This window comes from Pangasianodon hypophthalmus, chromosome 4, assembly GCF_027358585.1.
Source record: "Pangasianodon hypophthalmus isolate fPanHyp1 chromosome 4, fPanHyp1.pri, whole genome shotgun sequence".
In the NCBI taxonomy this organism is placed as follows: domain Eukaryota; kingdom Metazoa; phylum Chordata; class Actinopteri; order Siluriformes; family Pangasiidae; genus Pangasianodon; species Pangasianodon hypophthalmus.
Genome location: NC_069713.1, coordinates 9483475 through 9503334, shown reverse-complemented (window position 1 = coordinate 9503334; position 19860 = coordinate 9483475).

Here is a 19860-nt window from a genome sequence, read left to right as displayed (position 1 = left end):
CTTGCCAGATATTCCTGCAGCTCCTTTAATGTTGCTGTAGGTCTCTTTGTAGCCTCCCTGATAAGTTTTCATCTTGTTCTTTCAACAATTTTGGAAGGACGTCCTGTTACAAATGTCACTGTGGTGCCCCATTGTCTCCACCTGTTGATGATGGCCTTCACAGTGTTCCATGGTACATCTAATGTTTTGGAAATTCTTTTGTACCCCTCTCCTCATAGACCTTTTAACCATGAAATCCCATACATGGTTTGTAAGCTCTTTGTGGACCATGGCTTCAGCAATCAGATGAAACCAAGAACCTGTTAAGAAAATTCACCATAAACAGCTGATCTTTATTTGGGGTTAATCAGAATCACTTCATTGATGACAGGTGTATAATAATTACTTTTCAACATGTGTTTGAATGTGATTGGTTCATTCTGAGCACAGTCACATGCCCCATTGTATGAGTGTGCACTCTTGGTTGCTATATCATATTAAAGGTTGAAAAAAATATGACATGATTTATGTTGTTTTTTTTTTTTACTTCAATTTTAACAGGAGTGTGTAGACTTTTTATATCCATTGTATATTCAGCCATGTGGGGAGAAACTTTTTACATCACTACTATAATGCACATAATGCACACTATGAGTGGTGAAAACATTTTTGCTGCTTGTAGTGAATCCTAATAACATATGTAACTATAATATAAGTAATGTATGAATTTCAACCTGCATTACCTCTCTCTCTTTCTCTCTCTCTCTCTCTCTCTCTCTCTCACACACACAAGTGTGATTGGTCTTTAGAAACACAGGAAGTGTCGAGGCTTTAACACAGACACTGCTCATTCAGTGAGTCATCAGTAGGACAGGATGGAGCTCCGTCCACTCCATGTGATGCTCTGTGAGTAAATGTTCTCTGTATGTCTTCATGGCAGTGAGGGGTGCTGAATTAAGTTTCTAATTAACAGGCTGAGAGTCCTGTGTCTGTGTGATTATTTCATTTGTCTGTAGTTCTGATTTGATGCTGAATTTAGAGTAAACAGTGAATTCTGCTTTTTGTGGTATGTTTAAATTCCACCCAATTTATTTTCTGAGTAAAATATTAAATAGTCACTGTATTAAATCTGCAATTGCATGCTGGTGTCTCACATATGTCCAGAACATTAAAGCTGAGTTCATGATTTTAACTGCAGTTATCTATTGGAAGTCAGTATTTATTTAAGATTTTACATTTTATAGTTTATTCAATATTTGTTTGGTGATATTTTCTGTACTCTAATGTTTGTAAAGTGTAGAATGTTGCTCTTGTAGATATACTATAAAACCTAGCGTCTGGCAGGAGACTGTGCCAAGCAGACAGGAAATCAATTGACTCAGTTTCTAAATATAAGATGTTTATATTCATAGAGACATGGCACTGTGTTCAATAACAGAACAGAATGGATGCTGCTTTGAATAAATCTATTTGAGATTTATATAGCAAATAGAGTGTGATAACTAACAATTCATTTTATACTACCACGCTGTTGAATTCTCAGTTCTGATTGGTTAGAAGGTTTTGATTAATATTCTCTAACAGCAGCTCTGACAATAGTGTTTGTTGCAAGGCAAAGTACAGGTTTATATTACTGCTGTCACACTTTATCATTTCTTTATAAAGTGACTTGTACAGGGACTTGTGTAGTGGACAAAATCGTGTTATTTAACAGACAATTTCATAATGGTTGATATGGTGATTTTTTCTGTAAGAAGATGATTATTAACATTTATGGAACATTTATTTAACATTTATGGAATATTTATGGAGTCTCGAGTGTCAGTGCTTTGTAATGGTGAGTAATTTTTCCATCATGGGAAAGCCTTTATTCCACTAGATTTGGAAAGGAATGTAGATTAAGACAAACTGTCCTTTGAGGTTTCTCAGTAACATGACAACATTTTTTGTCTCTATATTTTTTGTAACTTTAAGTGTGAAAACGGATGCTGGTGAAAAGGAAATGACTGTTTTTAGTTGCTACAACGATAGTGACAACAAGAGCTAACTTGTGGTTTGTGTCTTGTGATTGTCACACAACATTAAACATGAACATAAATGGTAAAAAGTATGACATGTTCATTAATAATTTAAAACATTGTAATTGTTGGCAAATTGTTGTGGTATAAGAGGAATAAAACACTTCAGGATATGCTGTTATTGGAAAATAATCAACTTTGGAATGGTAAAAGTAAATCCACTTCACAATGAGCCACATCAGACCACCCCTTTGTTGGATTATTTTACTTCATCTGTCATTTCTTCTGTTTCTCTCCCTACTTTTAGTGCTGACGGGACTCATCCACTGCATACCAACAGGTGATTCTTGTTCTTGTATATGTAAAACTCAGCCTGCTCATTTTAATAGATGATTAAGACAAGTGGCTCAAATTAGTAAAATCATATCTAATAATACATGTACTGTAAATTTGAGTTTATTCATCTTTCTGCCTTAAGAACATTAAACTTTACTCAGTTTTTAGATCAGCTTTACACATATAGATTCAGTGAGACCTTAGACTAAGAGCTTTTAATATAAATGCATGGTCTGGATCAGTATTGGGCTGGGTCAGTATTGGGCTGGGGGGAGGGGGGGGGGGTGCATGGTTGAAAGTGTCTGTAACAGAGGTTTGTGGGGAAGTATGCCCCCTGTGGTCAAAAGTGTACAAGATGTGTGTAGTTTTTATGGGGTGGGGATTATCTGCATATTTGCATAAGACTGGTGTAGATTAGAGTACAGTAAATTAGCATCATGATAGGAACGCCTCATTCCTTTTTAGAATGGACCATACCATTTGGCCTTAAAGAAAAAAAAATATAGGAATTAGGACATATAGGACACAAGATCAAGGTCAAAAACAGGTGGAGATTCAGGCAATCAGCAAACAACATAAAGGAGGCAAAGACAGAACTCATGGAACCAGATTAAAAAAAGTCAAAACCAGAATAGCTAGAACAGAAATAAAGGCATGGTAAGTCAGACAATGATACGCTGAGTATTACTTCGCAGTGAGTGAGTGTTTTTGAGTTCTTTATATAGTAGTGGGTGTGAGACAAGTGTGCATAATTAGAAGTCTGGTGACCGTGAACATGACAATGGACGTGTGAGTTGGGAAGTGTAGTCAGTGGCAGCCAGGTTTGTAGACTGCAGTGTGTTCTGGAAATGGAGTCTGGTGCTGACATGACATACTATTCTAGCTATTCTAGCTCTCAATTCGACATCTCAAACACACACACATACACTTCAGCTCTCACTGCTTGGCTCACATGCCACGCAGCACACTCTGATACACTACTAACAAAGCTAAGCTACTAGCGTGCTGTATAAGCGTGTATAAACCTGGCAAAGCCAGTCCCCACTGTGACCATCCCTACTCCAAAACTGTTTTGTTTAACTGTGTGGATTGGCTGTATCTGGGTTCTGTTCCAAGGGGAAATCCCAGATGGTAATCCCCGTGAAGGATGGAGGGGTGGAGCCCTCCCCATCCTCTGTGTTTCCCTGACATGGAGGTGATGTGGATGGCGCCAGCACTGCCTTCCCAGCCGATGCTGTGCATATTCCACACCGTGCCTTGTACTGCAGGACCTATCTGCAAACATTTCTCATACTATTTCCTGAAACCCTGCCCAATTTGTCCCAAGAAATAGTGGATGGGTGAGGCGAGGACTAACTGCCACGTCTACTCAGTGTAGAGGGCCCTGGACACCGGCGGATACTTGTGAACATCCCTGTGCACACACATTACCTTCACCAGTTGTGCATTACGCAATGCCCCGCCTTGAATTAGGCTTTGGTAGAATGAGGTCTGGTTACAACCTCCACCAAGGCCTGTTGTGTACTCCCTTGTATACTCACTGGTATTCAGTATGTTCCTGCTCAATCAGGGGAGGCTTGCGGTGAGTCAGTGCTCCCACCTCCAAAGGAACACTGATCCTGGAAATGTTAGGACTTCCCAGAATGCCAACAAACCTGCCCATGCTTTGCCACTGTCCTGGCGGGCACAGATGGTTCTGCCTATGTGGACAGAGAGGGGACAAGGGGAGACATCAGGGAGGAAGGCTAGAAATGACAGACAGCTGACACTCAACCATGCCCCTGCTGCCTCAGAGGTCCCCACAGGTAACCTTCCAATCACACAGAGTGAAGTTATATTTGCACATGCAAATGTGTGACACCATTGTTCCCACCAAGTCGTTTGACCTGACAGATCCCACGTCTCCACCAGGAAGTATAATGTAAGGTCTGTCTTCCATCACTAATTTTCACTTTTTGAAATAATAGGCCAGGGGCTAATGGGGGAGGGGCTAATAGAGCCTGTATTATTCTCTACTTTATAGACCCTTGAAAAAGGGTGTTACCCAGGTATTACCTAGCCTTGTGTCCCCACCTAGTAACAAAACACTTGTGTGTATATAATCTCATCACACTTCACCAATCATTAGTCCTGATTCTTTAAAAATTTTTTTATTTTATTTTTTTACATTTTACCAACTATCAGCTAGTTGGGAGAGCACTGCTTTTTCTTGATTGTGCTTATGTTTATGTTCTGCCATATGTATTCTTTTTGGTTCCAGTTCTTTCTCTGCCTTGTCTGGACACTGGTTGGTTCCCCTAATGTGTTTTGTTTTTCATTTTGATTAGTTTGCATTTTATACTCTTATGTTTCTTTGTCTCATCACAAAGGCTAATCGATTATCATGCATCACTAAGCATGTTGTTCCCTTCTTCTAGCTTTCAGATTTCTGACTCTTTCCTGTGTTAACATTTTTAAATATGGATTTCCCTCATTTAATTTACATTAATATACTGTATATTGAACCAAGGAATTGACACTGACTATGATTTTTGGATTGAGGCAATCAGTGGTTCAATATTAAGTGCAACCAGTAATGGAGATAGTGGTCATCTTTATAACCATTAGTTAGTACAGAGGCAAGGCGTGATACAGTTAGTATTATATAGTATTGCTGTCCATTTAGTTAAATATGGCCAAATCCAAATAAGAGAGGTGAAAGCAGCACTCAAACACCTTCTCAGCATCTAGCGATGCTAATATAAATGGTGATTTATTTATGTGACCGTGGATTTAGAGTTCGTTGGCAAGAACAACTATCAGATCTGAAACAATAGTCACAGAACTGATAATATAATCATTCATTTTTATTTCCTTTTTCCTATCTAACAATTCTATGTTTATCTCACAGTATGACTCCGATTAGACTGCTCAATACGAAAATGCAAAACCATATAGTTCGCAACCTGGTATGTCTAAGAATACGGCAGTGAGGACTAAATTTATGAAACAAATAAAACATAAGTATATTTTTCATATTACCCACTTACATCGTTTGAAAGACATAAAATAACACTCACAAAATTATGAGCTCCTGCACAACACGGTACTTTCACTCCATGAGAGTTGAAATCTTTGAGTTGAGAGTTGAAGATATTGCATAAGGTACTCATAAAACATTTCAACATGAAGTGCACCACATCGTTACATTAGCAAAAGAATTTAAATAAATAAAAAATAACATTGCACTGCATGGCGTTGCATCATACCATTGTGGATATTACATTCGATATCATTCTCTCAATATGATACTTGTTTGACATAAAAGATCAAAACATACATCCACAAGTGATACTTATCCAAAATATTGTCATGAAATATTATATTTACCACTGGATGACATGAAATACACTAAAACAATTCAGAGAGTGTGCTTCTCTCCTGCACTTCTCACTGAGCATCGAGTAGTGTGTGCGTGCGCACGTGCATAGTCTCTTTGCTCGTACCTCACATCGCCACTTACTGACACCTCAAGGTTAATGCAGGCAATAACAGCTTTTCTTGTCCTTATACTTAGCTGAAGCCATTCATCTGAACAGGAAATAAGTTTCACACAGTGCAAGGAAAGAAGCAAAATAAAGGGACCATTACCACCCGGTTACATTTAGGAAGTTATTACTATTGTACCATTGCATTAAGTTAATGAATCTTTGTGTGTTTTCTGTGGAGTATCTCCCTTTGATGAGATCAATGTTCATAAGTGTGGGGATTACAGATTCTAGTTTAATTGATAATGCTTTACTTATCCTTTATATATTTAAATTTATTTATGATATGGGATGGTAGATGAAACATTGATTGGAGTCTTTATTTGGTTTTAAATTTAAAGTCAAATTTAAAATTAAATTAAAGTGGTATTAAAACACCTTTGGGATGAATTAGTATGTTGATTGAGAGCCAGGCCCTCTCGTCCAATCAGGGACGGATTATGAGAAAGTGGGCCCCTGGGCACGAATGTACAAAAGGCCTCCCAGCATCCAAACGGTGAGGTTAAAAGACACTAAGTTTTTAAAATACAGAGGTTTAAGGACATACAACATAGTCTGAACCCCTGCCCCAGTAAACAGTTTAAAAAAAAAAAAAAACAACTCAAGAAAAACAAAATGTTGAAGAGGGCCTCAGTATGTACTAGTCAACATTTCATACTAGAATTCTCACCATAGTGTGCAACTATCACTGTACAGCACATGATCATCTATGTGCTGAAACTCTGCTTAAAATCGATGCCTGTCTGCTGCTTTTGATGTAAGTCACACTTGTATCTAAAACAATTCAGAAACACGTCGGATGTGAGCAGTGGCATACACAGGAATTGCTTTCAGTGTGATGAGGACCTATACAAAATAAAATCTTTTTTTTTTTTTTTTTTTTTTTTTGCATTATCATTTTAAGGCACAATCTACCTTCAAATGACTTTGCCATATTAATAATGTTGCCATAAATTACCTTTATGACAGTTCCAATTAAATGATTAAAATAGCATCAATAATAGGGGAACATTATGCCTTTTCTTATAAATCCTGATCTACTTTCTTTTCCTACTGGATTAAACATACTGCAGGCTACTTCATCAGCTCTAACTTCGATATCTCTATGCTTATAGTGTAGCTATCTGGCTAGTAGCTTTCAGACAGAAACGGGGAAGACGCATGGTTTGAATTCGTTAATCCTATTTCTCACCATAGCAGCAGCCATTAAAAAAGGAATGCATTCATTAAAAAAAACCTTTAATCAGGATAATAAATAAGTTAAATATGTCAAATAAATAAATAAATAAATATCATAGTTTGGATTACAAACCACCCCTAACATTCTTGGTCTAGCTGTATATGGCCTAAAATAATAAACTAAAAATAAACTAAAAATAATCTATAAACAAACAAACAAACAAACAAACTGTATATGTCAACAGGATAGTACTGAGCTACAGGAACACTGTCCCCCTGTCCTCATGGATGGTTGTGCTGTAAAATATAAATGGTAAAACATAGTGTATGGCAGGGAGCCTCAAGTTCTTCATTATATAAATATATTTCATGGCAATCATAATTGTAAAAGATGCCTGCACCTTCAATCAAGACAGGCTAAATCCATCCCTGAATCACACTACCAAACTAGTGAGCCAAAATAGCTCAGCACGAGCTTCCCTTTCTTAAAAGATGATGATAATTAGCTTAACAATATTATACCTGCAATTACAGGGAACAAACCCTGACTTGCACAAGGTGGGGCCCTATAAACTATTAAAAGAAAATGATTTGTTCCAGTGTAGGCCTAGCACTACATATTTAAAGGAGAAAAGGTATGCATAATATTTCACAGTACATAAGACTTCAGTAGGCAGCACTCTCAGCACCTCTAATGGCCCACTCTACCCCGCAATATCAACTCTATGGTCAAGTGACAATGCAGTTGTGTACTGGTCTGGAGGACCATGCTGTCTGAGTTAGGGCAGTGTTTCTCAACCAGAGGTCTGCTGACCCCTTGTGGTCCATGGCATAAATTACAGGGGGTCTGTGGGATTGTTTCTAAAAATATTGAAAATATGTATGTGGTATTTTTGTTAAATATTTCAAAGTAAGTGTAGTTTCAATACATTTTTAGGACCATTAAATTTCAGAAAAGCCACAGCCACAGACTATGCTTAGTCATGGGCATTTACAACTCTCTCACTTACTTTGCTTGGTCATTCTGGAGTGTCCTCGATCAATGTTCAGCATGTCATTATTAGCGCAAGGTTTATAATGTTAAAATTCAGAGTGTACATCAAATTACGTGTAATGTTAGCAATAAAATGTGTGAACGTTTTTCTATTCACTCCAGGCTGCAAAAACTTAAATTTCAGGTTTAACATTGATGGGTAAAATGAAATGTTAAATGTGATAATGTCAATGTGTAATGTACAGAAATGTCATTGTTAATATTACAGCAATGTGAATATCAAGCAGTATATCAAATCTAATATTGAACTGAAAAATTATCAAATTTGACTCTTGTTGCTTTATGAAAATGTGTAATGTAGACTCCTTATATATTATTATACATTATATACATTATAATTATATTGTATATTAATGTATACATATTATGTAGGGGGTTCATGAGGATCAGTCAGAATATGCTTGGGGTCCATGGCTGAAAAAAGGTTGAGAATCACTAGGGGGCTCTAGACAAATCATCCACTGAGCTACGACTACCTCATGTTGAAGGTGTAATGATGGTTTCTTTTCTTGTGACATCTTCAAAGTTATTGTGTAGGCTATTTCTTCAGTTTCTGGATCTGTGACTCTGGGTACGTAATAAGAGAAACTTTTCATGGAGGTTCTGACATTGGGGCCCGAGTCCTTGAGCTCCTGGGCCTGTGCCCATTAGGCCCGATCAGTAATCCGTCCTTACGTTCAATACCTCGATCTCATAAATCAACGATCTCGATTCTCCTTTGATTCAGTGGGCACAAATTAATGCCCATGGTTTTTGGATACTGGAATATGAGGTGGGCAAGGACATAAGGAGGGGATGGTGAAGCATGGGGTAACATAATTAAGGTAAGATAACATTTGGGAAGGGGGCAGACATATGCTGGTAAATGCGCATATACTATGAGCATACATTTACAAACCCTTTTGTCACTGGAGAAAGTGTACTACATATACTGTATGTTGACACACCATAATAGTGTGTTTTGGTTCATAGGTAGGACTATAGAACTGTGTCACGTTATAACTTATAAGCATATAAAGTTTATTCCTTTTATTCCTTTTATTCAAGGAAAAAAGCTTTTTATGTATTAAGCTATTTTTTTCCCTACAAATTCCCATTTTTTTCTAATTGTTCGGAGATGACGAGATTCATGGGTAATGTAGTAATGTGGCAGTGCACCTCTAGCAGATGCTTGGCACTGGGCATACTGATCTTAGGCTTGTGTGCAGCTGCTCTACCATGGAAACCCATTTCATGAAGCTCCCGGTGCACAGTTTTTGTGCTGATGTTGATTCTGGAGGCAGTATGGAACTCTGTAGTGATGGATGAAACAGAGGAGAGGCAATTTTTACATTCTACGCTCTATGTTCTACACAGTAGGTGGCCCCACTCTGTGAGTTTGCATGGTCTACCACTTCATAGCTGAGCTGTTGTTGCTCCTAGATGTTTCTATTTCACAATAATACCACTTACAGTTGACATTTCAACCGGGAAATTTCAACTGAGAAATTCCAACTGACGTGCAGCAAATGTGGCATCTTATGACAGTGCCACGTTTAAAGTCACTGAGCTCTTCAGTATGAATCATTCTACTGCCAATGTTTGTCTATTGAGTTTGCATGGCTATGTGCTTGATTTTATGCACCTGTTAGCAATGGGTGTGGCTGGAATTCCTGAACTCATAAATTAGAACTGATGGCCACATCCTTTTGGCCACGTAGTGTACGTGCAGTTAATGGTGCAGGATTTATATTTATATATATATATATATATATATATATATATATATATATATATATATATATATATATATATATATATACACACATACACACACATTATATATATATATATATATATATATATATATATATATATATATATATTAAATATTGAATGTATATGCTAAATTAAGCCCAAAGTTCACGGAATTACTGGGTGATAGTCTCTAATGAAGGAGAGATGGAGTACTACTGTATAGCACACATAGGAAACTTCAACTCAGAGTTCAGGGGTCCAGCCACAATTACATTGGGAGGCATGTCATGTTTTCTACTTTTGCACTACATGATTAAGGTTATGAGCACTGTGAAGAAATTTTGATGTTAAGATATACTGCATATATGTTTAGATAAACTGCATATGTTTATGTTTTTGTTATCTTTGTACAGTGTTACCTGAGGTGAATGGCTCACAGTCATCAAAATCTTCACAGGACAATGATGCTCTCTCTATGTGATTCTATACATGCTGAACATATAAATGTAACCGACTCAATATTGTTGTTTTTATTTTCATATGATTGCTCATAAAATGTTTTAATGTATTGCAGTGTGTTTCATGCACACTTTAAAACTGGAATGCTGTATGTGATTGTATTCTTGACATGTTTTAAATTAACCAATAACATGTTTCAGTTTGGGTTAACTAGAATGTAATCACCCAATCAGGAGTGGGGGAGGCTCTGCGGGAGGAAAAAAAAAAATAGGTTGCCGGTGGAAAACCTTGAGATGTGGGGTTTGAGTTCAGACAAATATCCATATGATGGTTATCTATTGTCATAAGCCGGCTCAAAGATTATGACAAAAAAGAGGGAAGCAGGGATTTAAACAAAATATAACAAATTATATTTATATAAATTTATATAAATTTGCCGGCAAAAAGTAACATAAAATGGTGACGCGCGGGAGAGAGAAACTCCCCACACATACCCCCCCCAACAGGGGAAAGGTGGGAAGCTTTTATAATGAGGAAAGACTCCGGGCCCAGGTGTCCTCCATCCGCACTCGGACTGCAGCCCCGCCCCACTGAAACACAAAAATAAACAAAACCAACACAGCAGGCAGGTATGCAGGCCTTCACACTATCCATTAAGCTTAAATTCACTGAAAATGTTGTAGGAGTGCCTCAAACTGTTGACAATCTTGCGTTAGTTTATCCAGACTTTTGGCCAGAGCAAAGAATAGCTATCTTGGTGGGGACTAACACCCATAGAGCGAGACGTTTGTTCAAGACTTGTTAACAGAATCTGGATGAAAACTTCTTACATACTTTGTCCACATATCCAGTAGTTCTTGAAGCCTATGGGAATATTCAGAGGTCACACGGCTCATTTGATGACACCGAGAAGCATGGCCCTGTGTGGTTCATGCAACATAAGCCGGTTATTTTGGGACCTGGGGAGTCACTTCAGATTCAGGGTAAACCCAAGTTATCTGTGGATCACAGACAAGCATGAATTGATAGACCAGCCAAATGACACCAGGGTTTTAGGTGGAGTACTAGTGAGACCTGAAGTGCAGCCTGTCTCAGTAACATCAAAACAAATTGTAACTATTACTGTGAGGAACATGTCTGCCAAAGACGTGTATTTGAGACATGGTACACCAATTGCCCATATTTTCCCTGTTGATATGGTACCTCCACTTGCCCCAGCAGAAGGTCGGTTGCCCAGTGCAGTGACACCTGCAGTGTTTGACTTGCAGATGTGCGGAGAATTGATGGAGAGACATGATGTATTCTCTAGTCACGAATGGGATGTGGAGTGTTCCAACTAGGCATGAAATAAGTCTTACTGATTCAACGCCTTTTCATGAACGATCTCGTCGATTGCCCCCTGATTTGCAGGATGTGCGAAATCACCTGATGGAATTGCAGAACTATGGCATCATTGATTGATTAATCAGCGTTGATTATAGAACTTTGAACTTTGAACTATACCATAATACCTGACCAATACACTGTCCCTCGTATCGAAGGCGCACTCCATAGTTTGTCAGGGAGCAAATGGTTCAGTGTGCTGGATTTGAGGAGTGGGTATTATCAGAGCCCAGATATATTACAACATGTAAACTGTAGAGGTCACAGGTACATGCAAAGAACTTCTGCAGCCTTTAACATGTTTAATTAAAGTAGGAAAGAGACAGTGTGAGCACAACTAAGCAGGGCTCAAGTTCAAGTGGACATGCACAGACTTTGATTTCACTAAATCAAGACTAGTATCAAGCCTCTTTGTCCTTTCCAGGTTTGGGGCTGCAGGAAGTTGACCTGGAAAAAATAAAGGGGCTTGATACTAGTCTTGATCTAGTGAAATCAAAGTCTGTGCATCTCCTTTAACAAATGCTCAAAAGCTGTGAAAGGGGCTTCCCTTTCAGATACACTGAAATACTTGAGAAGAGACCTGCCTGAATGTGAATGAAGAGAAGTCTTTTTTTTAATTAAACCAATGAGTGTAAGAGACTGTAGAATTTGAAAGATTGAGAGAGATTAGAGAGGGAGTGTGTATGAATTCTGACCTTTTTGCAAGTGCAGAGTGAAATTATGTAAGGGAAGTGTATCCCACCATTATAGAGCATAGGTTATGTCTGTGTGTTTTCTATCATTTTGTTTTTTAAATATCTGTAAATATAGTGGGCAAATTTTACTCAGTCAGTCATTATTATAATAGCAGTTCTCCATTTTTTGCTTAGTTTTATCTTATCATGCTGACGCTATGTCACTCTTGGTTATTTGTCTCACTTTTGAGAATTATTCATTTTTTATTAAGAATGAGTAGTCTTAAAAAACGAAAAGCAATGACCAACAAACTGCATTTTAAACATTACTAAACAGCATAGAATATCTAGATGTTCAAGTTATTCAATTTGGAACACAGTACCAGATTATTTTAGGGCTAGGTTTACTTTTGTGGCATTATTCCAACTTTATGAGATTGTAGAACAAAAATATATTATTCTACCTCCTTTTGTAATTTTGAAAGATATCATACAGTATGTATCAAAAGAATGCACCATTTTGTACAGCAAGACCATAAGATGCAGTATGCAGTTCAGCACAGAAAAAAGTTACTGTTTTGTATAAATAGATTTACTATTTACTTATAGTAAACCACATAACACTGAAACTAATAAAAGACTTTCATACAACACTGTTTCTATACACGCTAAACATATAAACAACATGTTAATGTTACGGGTCCTGGGTGTGGCGACCTCAATAACAAAAAGAGTGTGTCTGTAAAATATAAGTGTATTGTTAGAGAAGTGATGACAGGAGCATGCGGGTCTTTCTCCAAATTGCATCTAAAGGGGGACAGGAAATTGGCCCGCTATAGGCAACCCGGACGCGATTACACCACTGCTAAAAGGTTCCGCCTATCGATACACTGCCCAAATACCTATTATTAATACAGGGCTAATTAAAATAATTACCTGATAATTATTCCGAGTATCATCACATTGGAGAAGTGTTAATAAGATGAAGCATGACCAAGTTCTTACAAATAATCACCAATGTGGTGACACATTTCGGGGTGCACCACATTAACAGTAAAGGGTCACATGCAGGTACATGCAAAAAATTTCTGCAACCTTCAACATGTTTCATTACAGCAGGAGAGTGCGTAGTTATATTTTAACAAATATTCAGAAGCTGTGAAAGGGACTTGTGCATTTACCAGCATATGTCTGCCCCCTTCCCAGATGTTATGTTGCCTTAATGCCCCATGCTCTACCCTCCCCTCCTTAACTCCTTAACCACCTCACATCCAAGTACAGTTCAGAAAAAAGTTTCTGGTCCTTTAAAATATACCTAGATTACCGTATTACTCTTAACATGTTCTCTGATCTTCATCCAAATCATAATAATAGACAAACCCATTCCAGCTAAGCTGATGACACACAAACACTTGTACATTCTGTTCTACTAGTTCTACTAATAAAAAAGGGGGTTCAGATCATTTACTCAGCCAGGGTTGTGAAATCTAATCAAAGACTTCAATTAAGAGCTCTTTGTTTTATTAGATTAGACAGAATAAGAGTATTATTGTGATTTGATCTTGTGTAAAGATCCGATCACATTTTATGAGTAATTAATGCAGAAATCCAAGTAATTCCAAAGGGTTCATTTCATAAAGATATAGGTAGGTGTAGGCTTTCCTGCTGGAGAGCCCAGTGAGCTATGCTATATAGGCAACAATATGTTGATATTTCTTTTAATTTATGATACAATGACATTAAGTAATAATCTTTTTCTGACTTTATTGCAATAGTTTGAGGAAGGCGTTTTCCTTACCTACATAACAGTGCCTCCAAGGTCCATTTACAGAGTTTGGTGTAGAAGCCCTGGCCTGCAAAGAGCCATCTTTATGATGAAGTTTGCTAGTCAGACTGTATTATCCAACATTAGTGTTTATGTGCAGCTTAATATTTCATGAATAATATGACTGATATGTCAATCAGGATAGATGGTGTCTATGTGTACACCTCAGCTGGAATAGAGAAACCCAATTGAGGCCAGTGAAATTTCTATCTGATTGAATGAGGTGAGTTAATGTCCTTTTAATAACCTGTTAAATAATAGAATAGCAGCTGTGTAAACCTTGCAGTGTGTCTGAGTAATTTGGTTAACGGAATCTGTGTGTGCGTTCTACGCATGTGTGTTTGGGTCACAATGCATTTCACAAACCACAGTTAATGTTACATGTTGAATATTTAAAAATAATTGTGAGGTCTGAAGGGTGGTTGGATGCGTATCAATCTAATATGGCTAATATTTCTAATATTAAAGATTGAGTAAAGGAATTATATACATCTGTTTTACTGATATATGATACGTGCATTACATGTTATTTTTTAACAAGCATAGTTCCTGAATGTTGGGCAAATATGAAATGGTGAGCAGCTTTACTGTGGTCACAAACTCTTCTTCTTGCTGACCAACCTCACTAATACTCCTGTCATTGAAAATACAGTATAATATTGAAAGGAACACCCACAGCCATGCTCCTAAATATAGCGGAAAGCATCTTAAATGTATTCCTCAAGGAAGCAAAATGGAAGACCACCATACTCAACATTATTCATAATAACAGACTTTTTAACATTATGCCTTTTATGCTATGATAGGTTCATATTCGAGGGTTTGGTTTTGTATTCAGATTGTTATAACCATGGCACACAAGCCTGTAACATGATGTTTTTGCACCTGCATAATCCTTTCACACGTGTGGTACAGATTGGGTAGCATCATTGCTACCTATGCTGTGTCCCCTGCCCAATTTGCACAGCACATGCGCAGAGTGTGGTGCAAATCAAGTAGGGAATGCAGATTGGGTAACCACAGAGTAAAAGTTTGGATATACTGTACATGGATATACATTGCGTGCTTGTGTTATTGATATTGATATGCATCGTAGACAAGTTACTACAAATAAGGTGAATGTGAACTTTTTTTTCTGTGAGGCTGGATGTTAATAGAAGTTACATGAACATAAGAATTATACCACACAGAAAACACTAGACAATTTATACAGAAAATTGATTCTATTTATTTAATATAAATATGCATATGAACTGGTTAACTTCCCTTGTTTTTTATATTATTTGTATTATTTTGGATACACTTTTCAAAACCAAAGCTATCAAATAAAATCTGAAGCAGCATACTTCTCTGTTTGTAAAATACCCATGCAGTGCCCCTAGCAATACCACATAATACCTGGCGTATTAATGTGCACGTAATAAGCTGCCTGTAGAATCTCATACAAATGCTGTTTTAGTAAAATATGTCCTGATTAGGGCTGTGACCAGGCTGAAAAAAGTGACATTACCAACATTGCTTGATTTCAGAAGGGTCTTGCTGGGAGCTATGAAATGCAAGCCACTTTAATCAGCTACTGCATACACAGACAAACTGATTAGCTGAATATTTCAATAGGAAAGACTTTATAAAGATTAGAACAGTAGCTCCAAAACTAGCTGTACCGCACCGAGCAGCATACAACACCCATATTTTGGACATATTTAATCTCATATTTGTAATGAACATGTGATGGATTTTTAAATAATTAGGAAATGGTAATCAGATGCAGTTAATGTATGAGATTGGCTGAATAGTTGCTATTATATCATAAATTATAAATAAGTAGTTACTCTTTTGTGTTATAGTGGCATTGATTTTTTTTTCTGGTTGGAGTTATTGTAGATTCGTGTTATGGTGTATGCATAGGGCCCCAACAAGTTGAGTTGTCATGAATTCCACTTCACAATGAGAGTGCTGCTTTCTCTTGTTTAGTTTTTCATGTGTTTTTGTTTGTTTGGCCATGTGCATTTTGTTTCGGTTCCACTCCTGACACCATCCCTGTCATGTGATTGGTTGGGTCCCCTAATGTGTTCATCTGTTCTGTGTTTCACTTCGATTAGTTTGCCTATTTATATTGTCTTGAAGTCTTGACAGTTTCAATATTGACACCATTATTAGATGTGTAAATATAATAGGATAAATTCAGGTACATTCTTGAGGTAGAAAAATGACAAATACATATTGTATAGTTGTTTCTTTTTTAAATAAGTTTCTAAAATTGTTATTAATGTGCATATAAACATAAGATAAACTGTAACAAAATAAGCATAAAGCTAGTTCAAATCATGTCCAGATGTTTATAATGTAATCATTGTGAAGATTTTCAGACATGGGGAGGTCATTAGGAACAGCACAGTGTTCAGTTTAATTGGAACAGTCTTAAATACAATAAGTGGAGAGAGGAAAAGTGAAGGGATGTGATGGATGCATGAATGGATGAATGAAACACCCCACAACTATGGTTAAATGAGGCATTGATGGATTATATGAGCATTAAATGATGTTTTTATGAAATGTGTAAATAAGCAGGTGATTAAGGTAGACTGGGAAATACAGAATGTTACTTAGACCTCCTACTGAGTATGCAGAGATTTCTACTTAGTGTACTGTCTTCATATCATTTTAATGATGTACAGCTATCTATTTTGTTTGTTTGCTGTGAGATGGCAACACGACCCACTTTTATTGATGTTTAGGCAAAACACAAAGTGTTAAAAAATGAAAACTACAGTAAAGATTATATGTGTACTTATGCATTTTCCAAAATAATCTTTACTCTATACACCCATAAAAATAAATTGATGTAGAGTAGAAAAACTGATGTTGTGAAAAACTGAGTTTGAATGTCTTTAGCCCAGAAATATGCAAACTTTTGGCCTCAGCTGTAAAACTGTTGACGTGTATCTCCATGATTTTATACATCGCACTGCTGCCACATGATAGGCTTGGATAATTGCAGGAATGAGAAGATGTTCCTATTATAGTGGCCGTTGAGTGTATATTTAGTCATTAAATATGTTCACTAGACATTAGATTTTATTACAGCATGTTTCTCAGGGCGTGACAGCAGTGACATTGTTGCTTTATATGTTTCACGTTTATGTAATATGAGTTCTTGTCTCTAGTAAGTCTCTTGACGCCTCTGTGTTTCATGTGATTGTTTGTTTGCCTCAAACACTTTCATGTGCACATTCACCTGGAAACATCATCTGATTATAGCCTGATCATTTAAACCTAGAACCACAGAGAATTAGTTAATTATGATCATGAGGTGAGCTAACTGGTGGCATTTGTTGGGGTTTTGTTAAGCCTTTAAACACAGGCTCATGACAAGAAATATATACACTTCCTGTTTGACATCAAAAGAAAGCACAATTCTTTTCTATAAAATGGAGGAAGAAAAGCTTGATGGCAAATTTAGTGAACTCACACTGCAAGCCACACAGTAAGCCATCCTCACAACATTACTGTCACCTGCTTAGACTTACTGATAACTTTGAAAGTCTCCCTTTCAGTACTTGGAAGATGCCTATATTAATTAACAGGAGAAACGACTCAGACACAAAGAACACAGGTCACAGGAAATTAGGCCTGTTTAGTTAAATCTGCTTCTGGAGTAATAATGACTGACATTTTGCTTCGTAGTCTCACATTAGTCATTTCAGATCTGGTTTAGTACATTAAAAAATCCCCATGCCTTCATATCTAGTCATGAATATTGTGATTAATTGACATTATTACTTGATGAGTTTACTCATTTGTTCTTCAGCAAAATGTGACTTTCACGTTACATTAATAGCAGTTAAGACATGCCATACTATTGTGGCTTGGTTTCTACTGTAGTTGTTAAAGCTGTATGTTAAAGGTTAAAGGTGTGTGGCTTTAACCTGTGAGAAACGAGGAAATGCTCTGTCATTCACATTCTCAGTAAAGCTGAAATTAAAACAGCCACACATGCATGTTCCCACTACTGCTGGTTTGCGTGGCATGTGCCATGGTTTTCAGCACAAACACTATCAGCACTCAATAAGATGAGCTAATAATGAAAGATGAACATTATGTTAGATGTCACTGCAGCCTCTACAGCATCTTATCTTAACTTATGACACATTATTTTGCACCACAAAAAAAATGCATCTAAACACAGAGCGCTCAGAATGGAAATAACTTGAAATGTGTCCATACCATCCACAGGCAGTGAGTAGAATTAATCAGAAACTGAAGCCCAATAACATAAAAGCTTTAAGTACAGTGCTGTGTTCACCTAAACTGGATATTTTACTTGCTAGTCTACTGAAGCCCATGATTTGTTTGTCTTTTTATACCCTGATGATTCTCACCTTGCTTGAAATCTTGTAGAGTTTATTAGTGCAGTAGTGAGTCTTAGGTCCCTGTTCCTGTGTAAATCTGTTTTTTGTCTTGTCCTTTTTATTTGGATTATGGATCTGCTTACTTTAATGTTGCCTTCCTTTATTTTGGAAGTGAAGGACCTCTGCTTGGAAGTACAATGAAGATTATTGGTTTGCACTTAATAAAGATCACACTGAGTTTATTCACTTGTGTCCTGTCTCATCAGAAACAGACAGATAACAAACACAGACTGCAACATTCAGACCATCAGACAATGTGTGAATGAAACAATATATTTGCTCCCTTAGAGAACATTTAAAATTCATGTGTCTCATTTCAGGCCTTTTACTAACAGCTCTAACAGTAAAACTGATGATCTGCTTAAACCTTAGGCTAAAAAAAAACATAACAGCACACCAAGATGCTTACATGCTGATCAGTTGCTGTTATTAGTGTCAGCAACACCAAGACTTTTTCACCTCATGTACAGAACAGAACTCTGCCTCTGTACTTCCTCTTTCAACACTTATTGTTTTTAGACTTTGTATTTGACTATGTGGAGAGCTACTTCTTATGCCATTGCTAAAATGCACATAATGCATATTATGAGTGGTAAAAATATTGTGTTGAGGGTGAAAAAATCTCGCTTGAAACCTATTTGTTTTCTATGGCTTTTAATTGTTGATTTTTGGAAGATGTAAATTCTTTTAATTTTTTCTTCAAGGTTATTTTTATTTTTCTGTTTTGTTGATTTTTGTTTTAGTATCCTTGTATTTTTGTGCTGCTGTACAGTCCTTTGTCCTTTGGTCTACTTTGTAGTGGAAAGGGCTCTATAAATAAAGTAGACTTGAGACTTGAGACTTGAAAATGTGTAATGAATCCTAATAATGGTTTAAAGTATGAATTTCCACCTGAATCCTCTCTCTCTCTCTCTCTCTCTCTCTCTCTCGCTGAAGTGTGATTGGTGTTTAAGAACAGAGGAAGTGTCGAGGCTTTAACACAGACACTTCTCAGACAGTCAGTCAGTCAGTCATCAGTAGGACAGGATGGAGCACCGTGGATCATTATAGCATATAGAGTGTGAAATTAATTAAGGAGAGGCACAGAATGATTTGAATTCTTTTTATACAACTTCAGCTCTGCATGACACATTAGTGCAGGCTGCAAGACAAAGCACAGGCTTATATTAATGTTTTCATACTCTACATTTTTTGTAACTTCAAGTGTGAAAAAAGCAGACACTGGTGAACAACTGTTCAAACACTCTAGGACAGAAATTAATTGGAAAATAATCTAC